Here is a 10,836-nt window from a genome sequence, read left to right as displayed (position 1 = left end):
GAGGGAGGGGAGTTTTGGAATGGGGGAAGAACATTCAGGAAGAAATAGTACGAACAAAAGCAAGAAATGAAAAAAAAAAACCAAAGGTGTGTTTAGGTTACTATGAGTTGACCTCTGTAGTAGAAAACTCTGGTAAAGTAGATCTCGGACAATACATGAGAATGAATTTGAATGGCAGACTGAGTTTAAACTTTTTTCTGCAGATGGTGGAGGACCACGATCACTTTTGAACAGGAGCATAAAATGATCAGGGCTATACCTTAAGAATATTACACGGGACCTAAAATTCCTAGAAGGAATGATATATCTGTTTGTGTGTAAGTAGGTGTTCATATACTGTTTTCTAAATATTCTTTTAATTTTTTTATATAAGTTGATGATATGTTTTTATATTTCTTTCTGCACCCCAAGAATACATTTTTAGAACTTCTTAGAAGAGCATAAGAATTTCCTGAAGTATTTTAATATCTAAACTTCCCATATCATTAGTATCTGTCTTCTATAATTTATAACTTGGAAATGAAGTGTTCATTTGTTCTGTACATGTTTGTTCCCTTTTTCTTTCTTTCATAAAATGCTTCATTCACTCAAAAAGCGCTTGTGGAGCAATTATATGGGTAGAATATTTTGTTATATAGTGAGTATTATAGGAACTGTCTCCTGGATAATTGGGTTAAATTCTGGGCCTGGAGATAACATTTTAGTAAAAGGAATTTTGAATATCATTCATTTAAGGAAAAAATTGCTAGCATTTAAGATGGTCAAACCTCATTAGTTGACACTAATTATCCTGCTTATTAAATATTTGGAAATTTAGATTTTTCTTATTTGTTCTTCAATTTCTAAATCTTTTCTAAAATTTCTAAAATTTTTAAGTGTTTTTTCTTCATGTCTTATTAAGTACTTCATTTAACTTTGAATTGCTAAAACCTTTAGAAAAAGGAAATGTATTTTAGGGATACCATTTATGTTTAATGTAGAAAATGGATTTTAGGCTTTCATTAAATCAGCTTTTACATTATACACTCTAAACTTTCCATTGTTAAATATATTTGTGGTGTAGACAGAGGTACTGGCTACCATTTACTCAAATAAGTTGGCCTGCTAATTATCCCAAGTGGCATGTCAAGTGACTCCAAAGTTTAAACATCTTTATGGAAAAGGTTTTCTCTTCTGTTTGCTTTGGTCTAAGAATTCATTATTTAATTAGACAGTTATATTGTTTATACAACTAATGCAATTGGGTACAATTAAATATAAGAAGGCATTTACTCAAATCCAAGAATATACTTGAATATTTACCCTAATTAATTGTATTGATGAATTCTTTTTTATCAAAACACCTTTTAAAGTTGCAAATACAGCTCTCTCGTTGGATTCAAATGGCTTTGGATCCATCTCACAAAGCCTCATCACATATTCTGAGATTCCATTTTTGCTACTCCATCACTCTTTTCCCTTCCAAAGGCAAGAATAAATCAGAGCAACTGTAGCAACGCAGAAATCACAAAATAAAAACCAAGCTTAGTGGTGATTTTTAGGACCATGATAACCAAATAGTCTCAAATCACTCTCATGAAATTTTAACATTTGGGCAATCTCCCATTGTTTTTAGATGTAATAGTAATGTCCTTTCACCTCTATCAGTGTATTCCCCATCTCTTTGATATTACTAATGGGATATAGAATATAAAGCTGGTCAATGTCAGGGAAACTCTGCTAAATACCCATAATCATAGACACTAATGGTTCCTGCAGAGACTTAAAGGATTCAGACACAATCAGTCTGAAAGTTACAGTAGAGCATATACATTATAAGCTGTCAAATTACTTAGTGGTTCTTGACTGCTTCACTGAACTGGTTACAGTCAAAGCCTGTGTACGTATGTTCAAATAACAATCTACATCAATTAATTTTCCTGTTTCAGATTTACTGATTCACCTCACCTGTCTTGAAAATAAGATGGAATAATATTTTATATATATATACACACGCATATATATATATAATTTATTTATTACCATAGAGAACATATATGGGCAAAGCAAGTGAAGCAATCATCGCCTTTAGAGCGAAAAATTGTTTATGCTCTATGAATCAACTCTACTGTGGATAATAGATAACATTTTTACTATATAACTTGTCATTTTCACCCCAAAACTTCTTCATATAAATACTCTGAAGTTGCAGCTCCAAATCATAGATTCTCTGATGTGATAGGGGACCATAATCACCATCATTCTAGTCTAACCTCTTTCCCACCCAATCTCATCCTATAATATTCTTGATGGACAGTCCTTTAGTCTCTATTTAAAAATATCTAGTGACGAAGAGCTCATTATCCCACCAGGTAGGCCATTCCACTTCTAATGGCTGTGAGAGCTAGAAAGTCGTTCCTTTGATTTGATTTAAATCTGGCTACCTATGCTTTCCACTCACTGATTTTAGTTTGTTTTACAGGAGCTATATAGAAAAACCTACCACATCTTCTTGATTATTGCCTTTCCAATGTTTGAAGTAAACTATAATTCTTGCTTTCCTCCAAAACTAATTTTCTCCAGTTTCATTTGGTGTGCCTATTAGCATACAGAGTTCTGTTTCCCCATCTCCAGAGGCTTTTATTCATTAGATCTGCATTAGGCCCCAGGAATTTTGTCTGTTTTGTAGTGTGAGTTGTGTTTAGCTGAGTAGTTTTATCAGCTTGTTTCCTGTATGTAGGATTTTGGGGGTCTAATAGTTTTCTTCCATTTTGGTCTTTATCTCTCTAATTCCAAGCTGGCAGTGTTTCTACTGGTAGGAAATTCACAAGAAGTTTTAGGTCTCCTGTGTATGTTAAAGGAATTCACTCCAGAAGAAAAGAAGCGTGTCCATATGGATAATCTCATCTCTATTTTGGGGCTCTGAGGCGATCTATGAGTCATATACTTAATCTCTTCAAAGAGACTTTTGTGTGACTGAATACTGTGACTTTTTAACCTTTCTGAAGTATTAGCAAAAGGTTGACCAGCCACATTCTTGGCTTTTTTTCTACAGCATGCTTTCCTGGCAGTGAATCTCTTAATTTTTGCATCTTTTGGAAACTAAATAAACCAAGAACTTCCTAAATCATCAAGTCCTGGTTCCTTTTTGTTTAAGAATTCTTTCCCCAATTTATCTCTTTCTTTTTGCATTTTACTATAGGCAGCAAGAGGAAGTCAGGGTGCATATTCAGCACTTTGCTTGGAAATCTCCTGAGCTCTACATCCAATTTCATTGTACATATGTTCTGCTCTCTACATAACTGCAGGACACAATTTTGCTTAGCTTTCTGCTACTACTTAACAAGGATCCCCCTTCTTCAAATTTCCAAGAACATGTTCCTCACTTCCTTCTGAGTCCTCTCCAGCAGCCACTTTAATATCCATATTTCTATCAACCGTCTGTTCATGATGATTTAGGTATTCTCTAAGGTGATATATGTTTTCTCTGGCATTCTCCTCACTTCCTTCTGAGTCCTCACTAGCAGAGAGGTTAACACTCATATTTCTACTAACAGTCTGTTTAAGACAAGCTAGGCTTTTTCTATCATGCTCCTCAAAATTCTTCCAGTTTCTGCCCACGACCAAACTTCCACATTTTTAGGTCTTTTTTTACAGTAGCACCTTGCTTCCATTTACCAAAATCTGTGAGGGTTCAGCCAGAGAAGCAGAACCTGTAGGAGATATATAGTAAGATATTTATTACAAGGCTTATGTGATTGTAGAGCCTGGCTAGGCAAGTCCAAAGTCCACAGAGCAGACTGTCAGGAAAGGCGAGCTGGAACTCTTGGTCATGGGCCAAAGCGTCTGTCCACAGGTGGAATTTCTTCTTCTTCAGGGAAGCCTTAGCTCTGTTTTTATTGACTAAATCAGGCCCACTCTGATTCCTTAGGATAATCTGTCTTACTTAAAGTCAACTGATTATGGACTTTAATCATATATACAAAATATCTTCATAGCAACACCTAGATCAGTGTTTGGATTGCATAAACTGGGGACCGTAGCCTAGTCAAGTTGACACGAGAAGACCATCACCAGATCCTATATTATACTTCTTTCACAAACCACAGCTCCCTCCTACACATGACGTAGTAATTTTCATTTGGATGTTCAGGCTTTAAAGGGGTTTATTCTCAGAGATACCTTAAGAAGCAGGATAAAATATTTCTATCTTGTTGTCTTGTTGTATACAATAGTTCTTCAATTAGCAGTTGCAACTTTACAAGCTGCAAATTATTTCTCCATGAGGACTTAAAAGTTTGATATATGTTAAATATAAATTTATTTTTATTGGAAACAGCATTGGTGGTATTTAAATAGTCTATTGCCTTGCTGGGGCTCAGCAGCACTGACATCACCTGGGAGCTTATTAGATATGCAGACACCAGGCCCCGCCCCAGCACTCCCCAATAGGAGTCTGTGTTTTGAATATCTCTAGTTGGATTCAGTTGCACATTGAAGTTTGAGAAGCACTGATCTACTGAGAATGCCTAGTTTCTTAGCTGTTATCCCTGTCTCTAGGCTTATTCTTTTCTTTTTCTGCCATACTTCACACACTCAGGATGTGCTTTCCTTCCTACAAATCTGAAAATGTAATTCCTGAGTCTAAAAGTTTCCAACATGTCATCACTCATAGAGGTTAAAGTCCAAACGACTTTCAAAATCCACATGACCTTCAGAGTTCTTCCTATTAGACTTCTACGTCCTCTTCCAGGTACACTCTTCTTAACATACCCTGGGCTCTAGCTACACTTCTTGCAGTCCCCTAAGGTCTCGGGCCTTTTCTCCTCTGTCCTTTCCTTCCATGCTCTGCTCCCCCGCATGCGGTGCCTACACTGACCTGGTTGAACTATGGGAATCCTCACTTGACTCCTCGTGGACCCATGCTGTTTATCTTGGTAATGGTACCTGATACATAATAGATACTGATTATCTATTAATGGAAAAATAAATAATCAAAGTACAACTACCCGAAATGGTTTCCAGGGATGCTGTGAAGACTGAGTGAGATTAATAATGAGCAAACATAGTAGAGTACTAGGTAAGAAGTACTATTCTAAAGTCATAGTTATTATCTTATTACGTTTCATGACATTTCAGAGAGGTGATTATTATCTTCTCCATTTTACAAAAAAGGAAACTGAGACAGAAAGAGGGTAAGAACTTATTCAAGGTCTCATAATAAATGTGTGTAAAAGCTTACACAATCAGATTCCAGAGCCCACAGCTTGACTATATGGCCTCCGACGCATCTAAAGCATTTTTCAAAGTCCTTCATAATTGTAAATTTTTAAGATTTCTGTAGTAATTAAACATGTAATCAATATTTATAATTATCATTTCATTTAAAACAGCTTTCTAGAAAACATTTAGAACACCATAGAGAGGGTGAAGTTTAATAGTTTAATTAAAACTATATTCAGTTAACAACAAACCTTTTTGAGTGTCTATTGTAGTGGATATCTGTGCTTTTTGTCCACTTCCCCTTCAGTAAGAGCACCCTCATTTTATTTTGGGGTACCACTCTCCCCCCACTCTAAATTCTTTGGTTAGGGTGAGGTCAACTCTCCTCCCGCTCCCTGTTTTCCAGGAGTGCACAGGTGACTCACACCTGGATGGTCATCATATTCCAACTCATTGGCCACTGTGACTGGTTCAGGCATGGGCCCGTGACCCTAATAAGTTGATGAATGAGATTCAGTTTGGTAGTTATTAACATATTGGTTGATCGTTTAAAACTGTAAGAATGGAAGAGTGAGAAAGAAAGTCAAAGAGGGAAGAGGTGAACCAGAAGAGAGTTGAGTCATTGATATCATTGTTTGTAAAGAGTTTCAAGAAATGTTGCATCAGAGCCAGCCCTGATGGCCCAGTGGTTAGTTCAGCACCCTCTGCTTCGGCTGCCCAGGCCGGTTCCCGGCACAGAACCACACCACTCTGTCAGTAGCCATGCTGTGGTGGTGCCTCATGTAGAAGAACTAAGACTTACAACTAGAATATACAGCTATGTACTGGGGCTTTGGGGAGGAAAATGAAGGAGGGGAAGATTGGCAACAGATGTTAGCTAGGGTGAATCTTTCCGAGCGGGGGAAAAAAAGAAAAACTTAAAAAAAAATGTTGTATCAATATTATGACATTAATAGTTGAATAATGTTTATGTTTTTGAAATATCAAGTGAAATACTTGGACAAAATATTTTATTCACTTTAAGTAACTATAACTTCAGTCATGATTGATTGTTCCCAGCAGGATCTGTATCTGTGCAAATAGGCATGATATTGATTTTTTTTTAAAAAGAGAAGATAGGTGATCTCATTATTTTCTTTTTTAAATCAAAGGTTTCCTTTTAAGGATTTTTCTCTCACTCAAGAAAATACTGAATGAGTCAGGGTGTTAATCTGTTTTGCTCTAATAAATCCTATCTTCTTATTATAGATGTTCTCCAGTGTGGTAATAATTGCCTACCTGATTGGTAGTGATTTCTTTTACTCACCTATTCATTTGACAACTCTTTAATCACGCTTCAGGTATGCAGCAGGCATATCTGTGCCAGAGGGAATGAGATTCAAAAGTGCCCCCTGACCTGGCATGTAAGCCCGCTGAGAGCTCCTGACTCAGAGCCCGGCGCCTGGCAGACACTTAGCAGTGGATCACATTATCAGAAATCCATACACATGGATGTGGGGGGTACCTCTGCATTCATGTAACAACAGTAGCTTCTGAGGAGCCACCCTTGGCCTTCAAGTATCCCCTGTGACTCAAACATGAACTGAAGGCTTGGGCCTCTGTACGTCTTTTCCTTATGGTAGTTTTTCCTCAGAATGCCCAGGTTTAATGATACTTATTTTTAGTAGTTTACAACAAAATAATTAGTTATACTTAGTATCAATATAATTTTGAATAATGGTGTTGGAATGACACCCTGATACCACAGTAGACAATGACTTTTGTCCCTATTAGTTTACTAGCTTTAGTGGGTTGAATGGTGGTTCCCCCCCAAAATAGGTCCACATCCTAAACCCCAGAACCTGTGAATGTGACCTCATTTGGATAAAGGGTCTTTGCAGATGTAATTAAATAAGGATCTGAGCTGAGATCATCCTGGATTATCTGGATGGTCCCTAAATCCAATGACAAATGTCCTTACGGTAGACAGAAGAGAAGACAACAGACACAAAGGAGAAGGCCATGTGAAGACGGAAGGCAGAGACTGGAGTAATGCAGCGGCAAGGCAATGAATTTCTGACGCCACCAGAAGCTGGACGAGGCAAGGAAGGATTCTCTCCTAGAGCTCTGGGAGGGAGTGTGGACCTGATGCACATTGATTTTGGACTTCTGGCCTCCAGAACAGGGAGATAATAAATTTCTGCTGTTTTAAGCATGAAGTCTGTAGTCATTTTTCAAGGCAGCCCTAGGAAACTAATGTGTTAGTTCATACTGATTATCTAATTAAGGATTCTGTTGTGTTGTTTTATTTCATAATTTGGGGAAGTCAGTATCTCTGCTCCAACTCTTATCTTGATCCAATGGAGACATTTGGCTGTTTTTTGAGGTTTGATGAAAACCCAAAGGTTAGTGCTTCTGGGTTATTTTTGCCTACACAGATGCCCCAGAAAGTCCATTCAGTGCACAAATATGAAATTTCTGAATAAAGTGGCCTTGATAAGTGGTCTGGAGATCTAAATGCTCTTCAGAAAATTGACACTGGTCCTGGGAGGATATTCCTGTGGGGGAAAGGTTCCATTTACAAAGCTTCACAAGATGGCAAGGTGGCTGGTCCAGGGAGCCAGGAGGCACGGCTTCTGGCCCTGCCCATCTCTGGACTGCTTTTTCTCTATGCCTTTGATGTCTCTTCCTATGAGGGTGTTAGGTGAGTTCACTTATAGAGACCTTTGAAAATTAACCATCCACTCTATCTAGAGAATGTCCACTCCCCTTTATTCTTTCTTCCTCACCCTGTTGGTTTCCTTTAAATCACCCATCCTGAGTGGTAATTATATGAATACTTGCATGTCTGTCTGTCATAACTTCAAGCTCAAGGCACATGACAACCCCACCTAGCATATTGTCTGGCACACAGTAGGTCCTCATTAAAAATGTATTAATAAAGAAGCAAATCAATGAGTGAACATTTCTAGTGGAGAGCAAGAAAATGTCTATTACTGGGATTGGAATCAGACTGGTCAAGGATGGATTTCTTAATTTTAATTTTTTTTCCTTGCTATGTCAAAAGCCATTGAATTTCAAGATTGAAAGAGAAGTGGCCGTTTAGTCCAACCCCCACTAGATGCATGAGGGCCCTCTTCAGCCTTTCTGACAAGCACGACCAAAATGCTTGGCTGAAACATCCTTGACAGGAAACTCACTACCTCGCTACTTCTGGTCTTTTCCATTTCGCTTTCCTTTCCCCCTCCTCCCAATTATAGCAATCTTTATCGTAGCATTGTGCACACCGGATGCAGCAGAGACCTGGAGGTCTGGAAGTGGGAGGATCAGAGGGAAGCCCAGTGCCTGGCCCAGAGTCTGGGAACCACGGGCTCAGGTGGGCGCGCTGCAGCTGACCGCCGGGTGCAGTAGCGGCGCCGCCTCCCCGCTGGGTTCGCCTCGGCTCTCGGCCTCCGGGCGGGCAGGGTCCCCTTCCCGAGCGCCCCGCTTCGCCTCCCCAGGCACTGCCCGCCGCCGCCCCCGGTCACCTGCGCGACCGCCCCCGCCGCTCGGGGTCCGCTCCTCCCGCCCCGGGGCGGTGGCGGCGGGCGCGGGGCGCGCGGGCGGCCCCCCGGCTCTTCCCTCCCTCTCCCCTCCTTCTCCCCGCGCCCCCCCCGCCCCGGCTCCCGCCCTCCGCTGCCCTCCTCTCTCCGGAGAGTTGCCCGGCACCTTGGCGAGCAGTTTGGAGCCGCCGCACCGCAGAGCCACGGCCGCCCGAGCGCGAGCGACGCAGGTGCCCGAGCCGCGTGCCGCCGCCATCTCTGCCTTCCGCCCGGGTGGGACCCGGCATCCAGGTGGGGCCCGCTTCTCTCTCCTCCCGCTCCCGCCACCTCGTCCCGCTCCCGGCAGCTCGGGGAGCGGGCGCTGGAGCGCGCGGAGCCGCGCGGAGCCCGCGGGCCACTTGGGGACCGGGAGTCCGGAGCCCGCCCGGCGGCGCCACCAGAGGGGCCAGAGCCCGGCGGGCGGCGGGAGGGGCGCCGGGGGGCTCTCGGCTCCCCCGGGGGCCGGGGATCGGGAGGCCCCCGGGGCAGGAGGATCGGGGCGCGCGGCTGAGGGCAGCCCGCCGAGCCTGGGCGCGCACCTGCTGAGCGCCACCGAAAGGACGTGCCACCCGGGCAACTTCTTTTCCAGGTCTCCTTCCTACTTTGGAAACTACAGGGACGGCGACATAAACCAGTAAGCCCTGGGGCCCGGAGGAAGGATTTGTTGGTTTGGATGACAGACGAAAAAACTTGTGCTGTAGGTTTAGAGCTGAGCCTCTGTTTTCCACCCTCTCCTGCTCTCCCCAAGCAAATTTGAAAAACGGAACAAAACCCAGTCTCCTCCAAAGCGCTCATTGAGAGGGGTTTGTAGAGGTGAGAAAAAGAGACCCAACTGAGGAGGCCCTTTGGATACCCCGGGTATGAGGAGGCCGTCTGAGAAACTGATCATTGCTGGTGCTATTGCTAGGATGTGTGTTTGCAAATAGAAGATGAGTCTGGCTCCTGGAAGCCTGAGGGAGTTCCTTATATTGAGGGGTTGCCTGGAGTGTCCTCCCTTAACCTTTATTTCCATAAGTATTAAAGTATATTGAAACAAATACTCTTTCAGAGCCCTGGACTTGGAGGTGAATGTCTGGGTTTTGGTATGATTTGCCCTTTATTATCCACAACAGCTGTATTAGCTTAACCTCTCTGGGCCTCCTGTTGCCTCATCTGTCAAATTAGAGAGTTGGATTAAGATTCTGAGGGCCTTTTAATAGATCCGAGATGTTTCCCAACTTAAAAATTTATAATTCTTTAACTCTTTAACATGTTAAAACATTGCTAGATTCATAATTTCATGAAATTGAAAAAAATCTATATAGATCTTGGCATTTTGTTTACATGCGTTTATGACTTATGCTTTTAGGGTTTTCCAACCCAAAGTTAAAAACACTCATAAAAGATTTCAGAAATATATAGTTTCTATGTAAATATTTAGATCACTCCACCTTAAAGAATCATGTTCAACTTGAAGCCAGTATTTGCATCACTGCAACAAAAACGTGTCTTTAGCATAATACTTATTCTCTTTCAGTATTGTACATTTGGAGGAAATACAGATTGTTTTGGAGGAAAACAAAAATTGCACCTTTCCTGTCAATTACTGCTTTTGAACAGTGTCTTACTTTTTAGCATAAAGTTGTGTGCAGAATATTAAAAAAATGGTTTCAGACCACTTCAGAGCCTCTCCGAAATTAAGCTCGATGGCAGAGATGCCAATTTTAGTAATGCATTTCAGTTCTTGGAATGAATCCCAGAAAATAGCAGAGGTTAACTAAACAGATAAACCAGAAATTAGGAATTGACACACACACGAAGTTGTACAAGAAGTGTGTACTATAAAGTGTCAGTGAACCTTTTATTTCCTTTTGATAAAAACAGACAACAAACAACAGTTGGCTTGTTGAGCAGACAAAATGTTCGAATAGCTTTTGTTTTTACTAGTAATTCAAAATTATTTGAGACCTAGTCATCAGTAGTTTGGAGAGGTTTAGAAGCGTCTCTGGCTCATTTTGGTGGCTTTGATCTAAAATAAAATAAGGTGTTCCCACCCAGTGTGTGCCGTGTACGCAGTTTGGGAGAGTGGAATGGA

General features: G+C 41.2%; 1 protein-coding gene across 2 annotated transcripts in view; it reads left to right on the top strand.

The window, feature by feature from the left end:
• Positions 1 to 8,557: 8,557 nt before the first annotated feature.
• LOC101387308 (leptin receptor) overlaps positions 8,558 to 10,836 on the top strand; it is a 77,072-nt gene continuing 74,793 nt past the window's right edge. For both annotated transcript variants that reach the window (XM_087449347.1, XM_087449340.1), the window contains exons 1-2: positions 8,558 to 9,014; positions 9,352 to 9,396. The gene's annotated coding sequence lies outside the window, so the exon portion shown is untranslated. The remainder of the gene's footprint in view (positions 9,015 to 9,351; positions 9,397 to 10,836) is intronic.

Source organism: Ceratotherium simum, chromosome 2 (genome assembly GCF_057802395.1).
Source record: "Ceratotherium simum simum isolate JZ-2026a chromosome 2, ASM5780239v1, whole genome shotgun sequence".
Lineage (NCBI taxonomy): Eukaryota > Metazoa > Chordata > Mammalia > Perissodactyla > Rhinocerotidae > Ceratotherium > Ceratotherium simum.
This window is presented reverse-complemented; position numbering and strand designations above follow the sequence as displayed.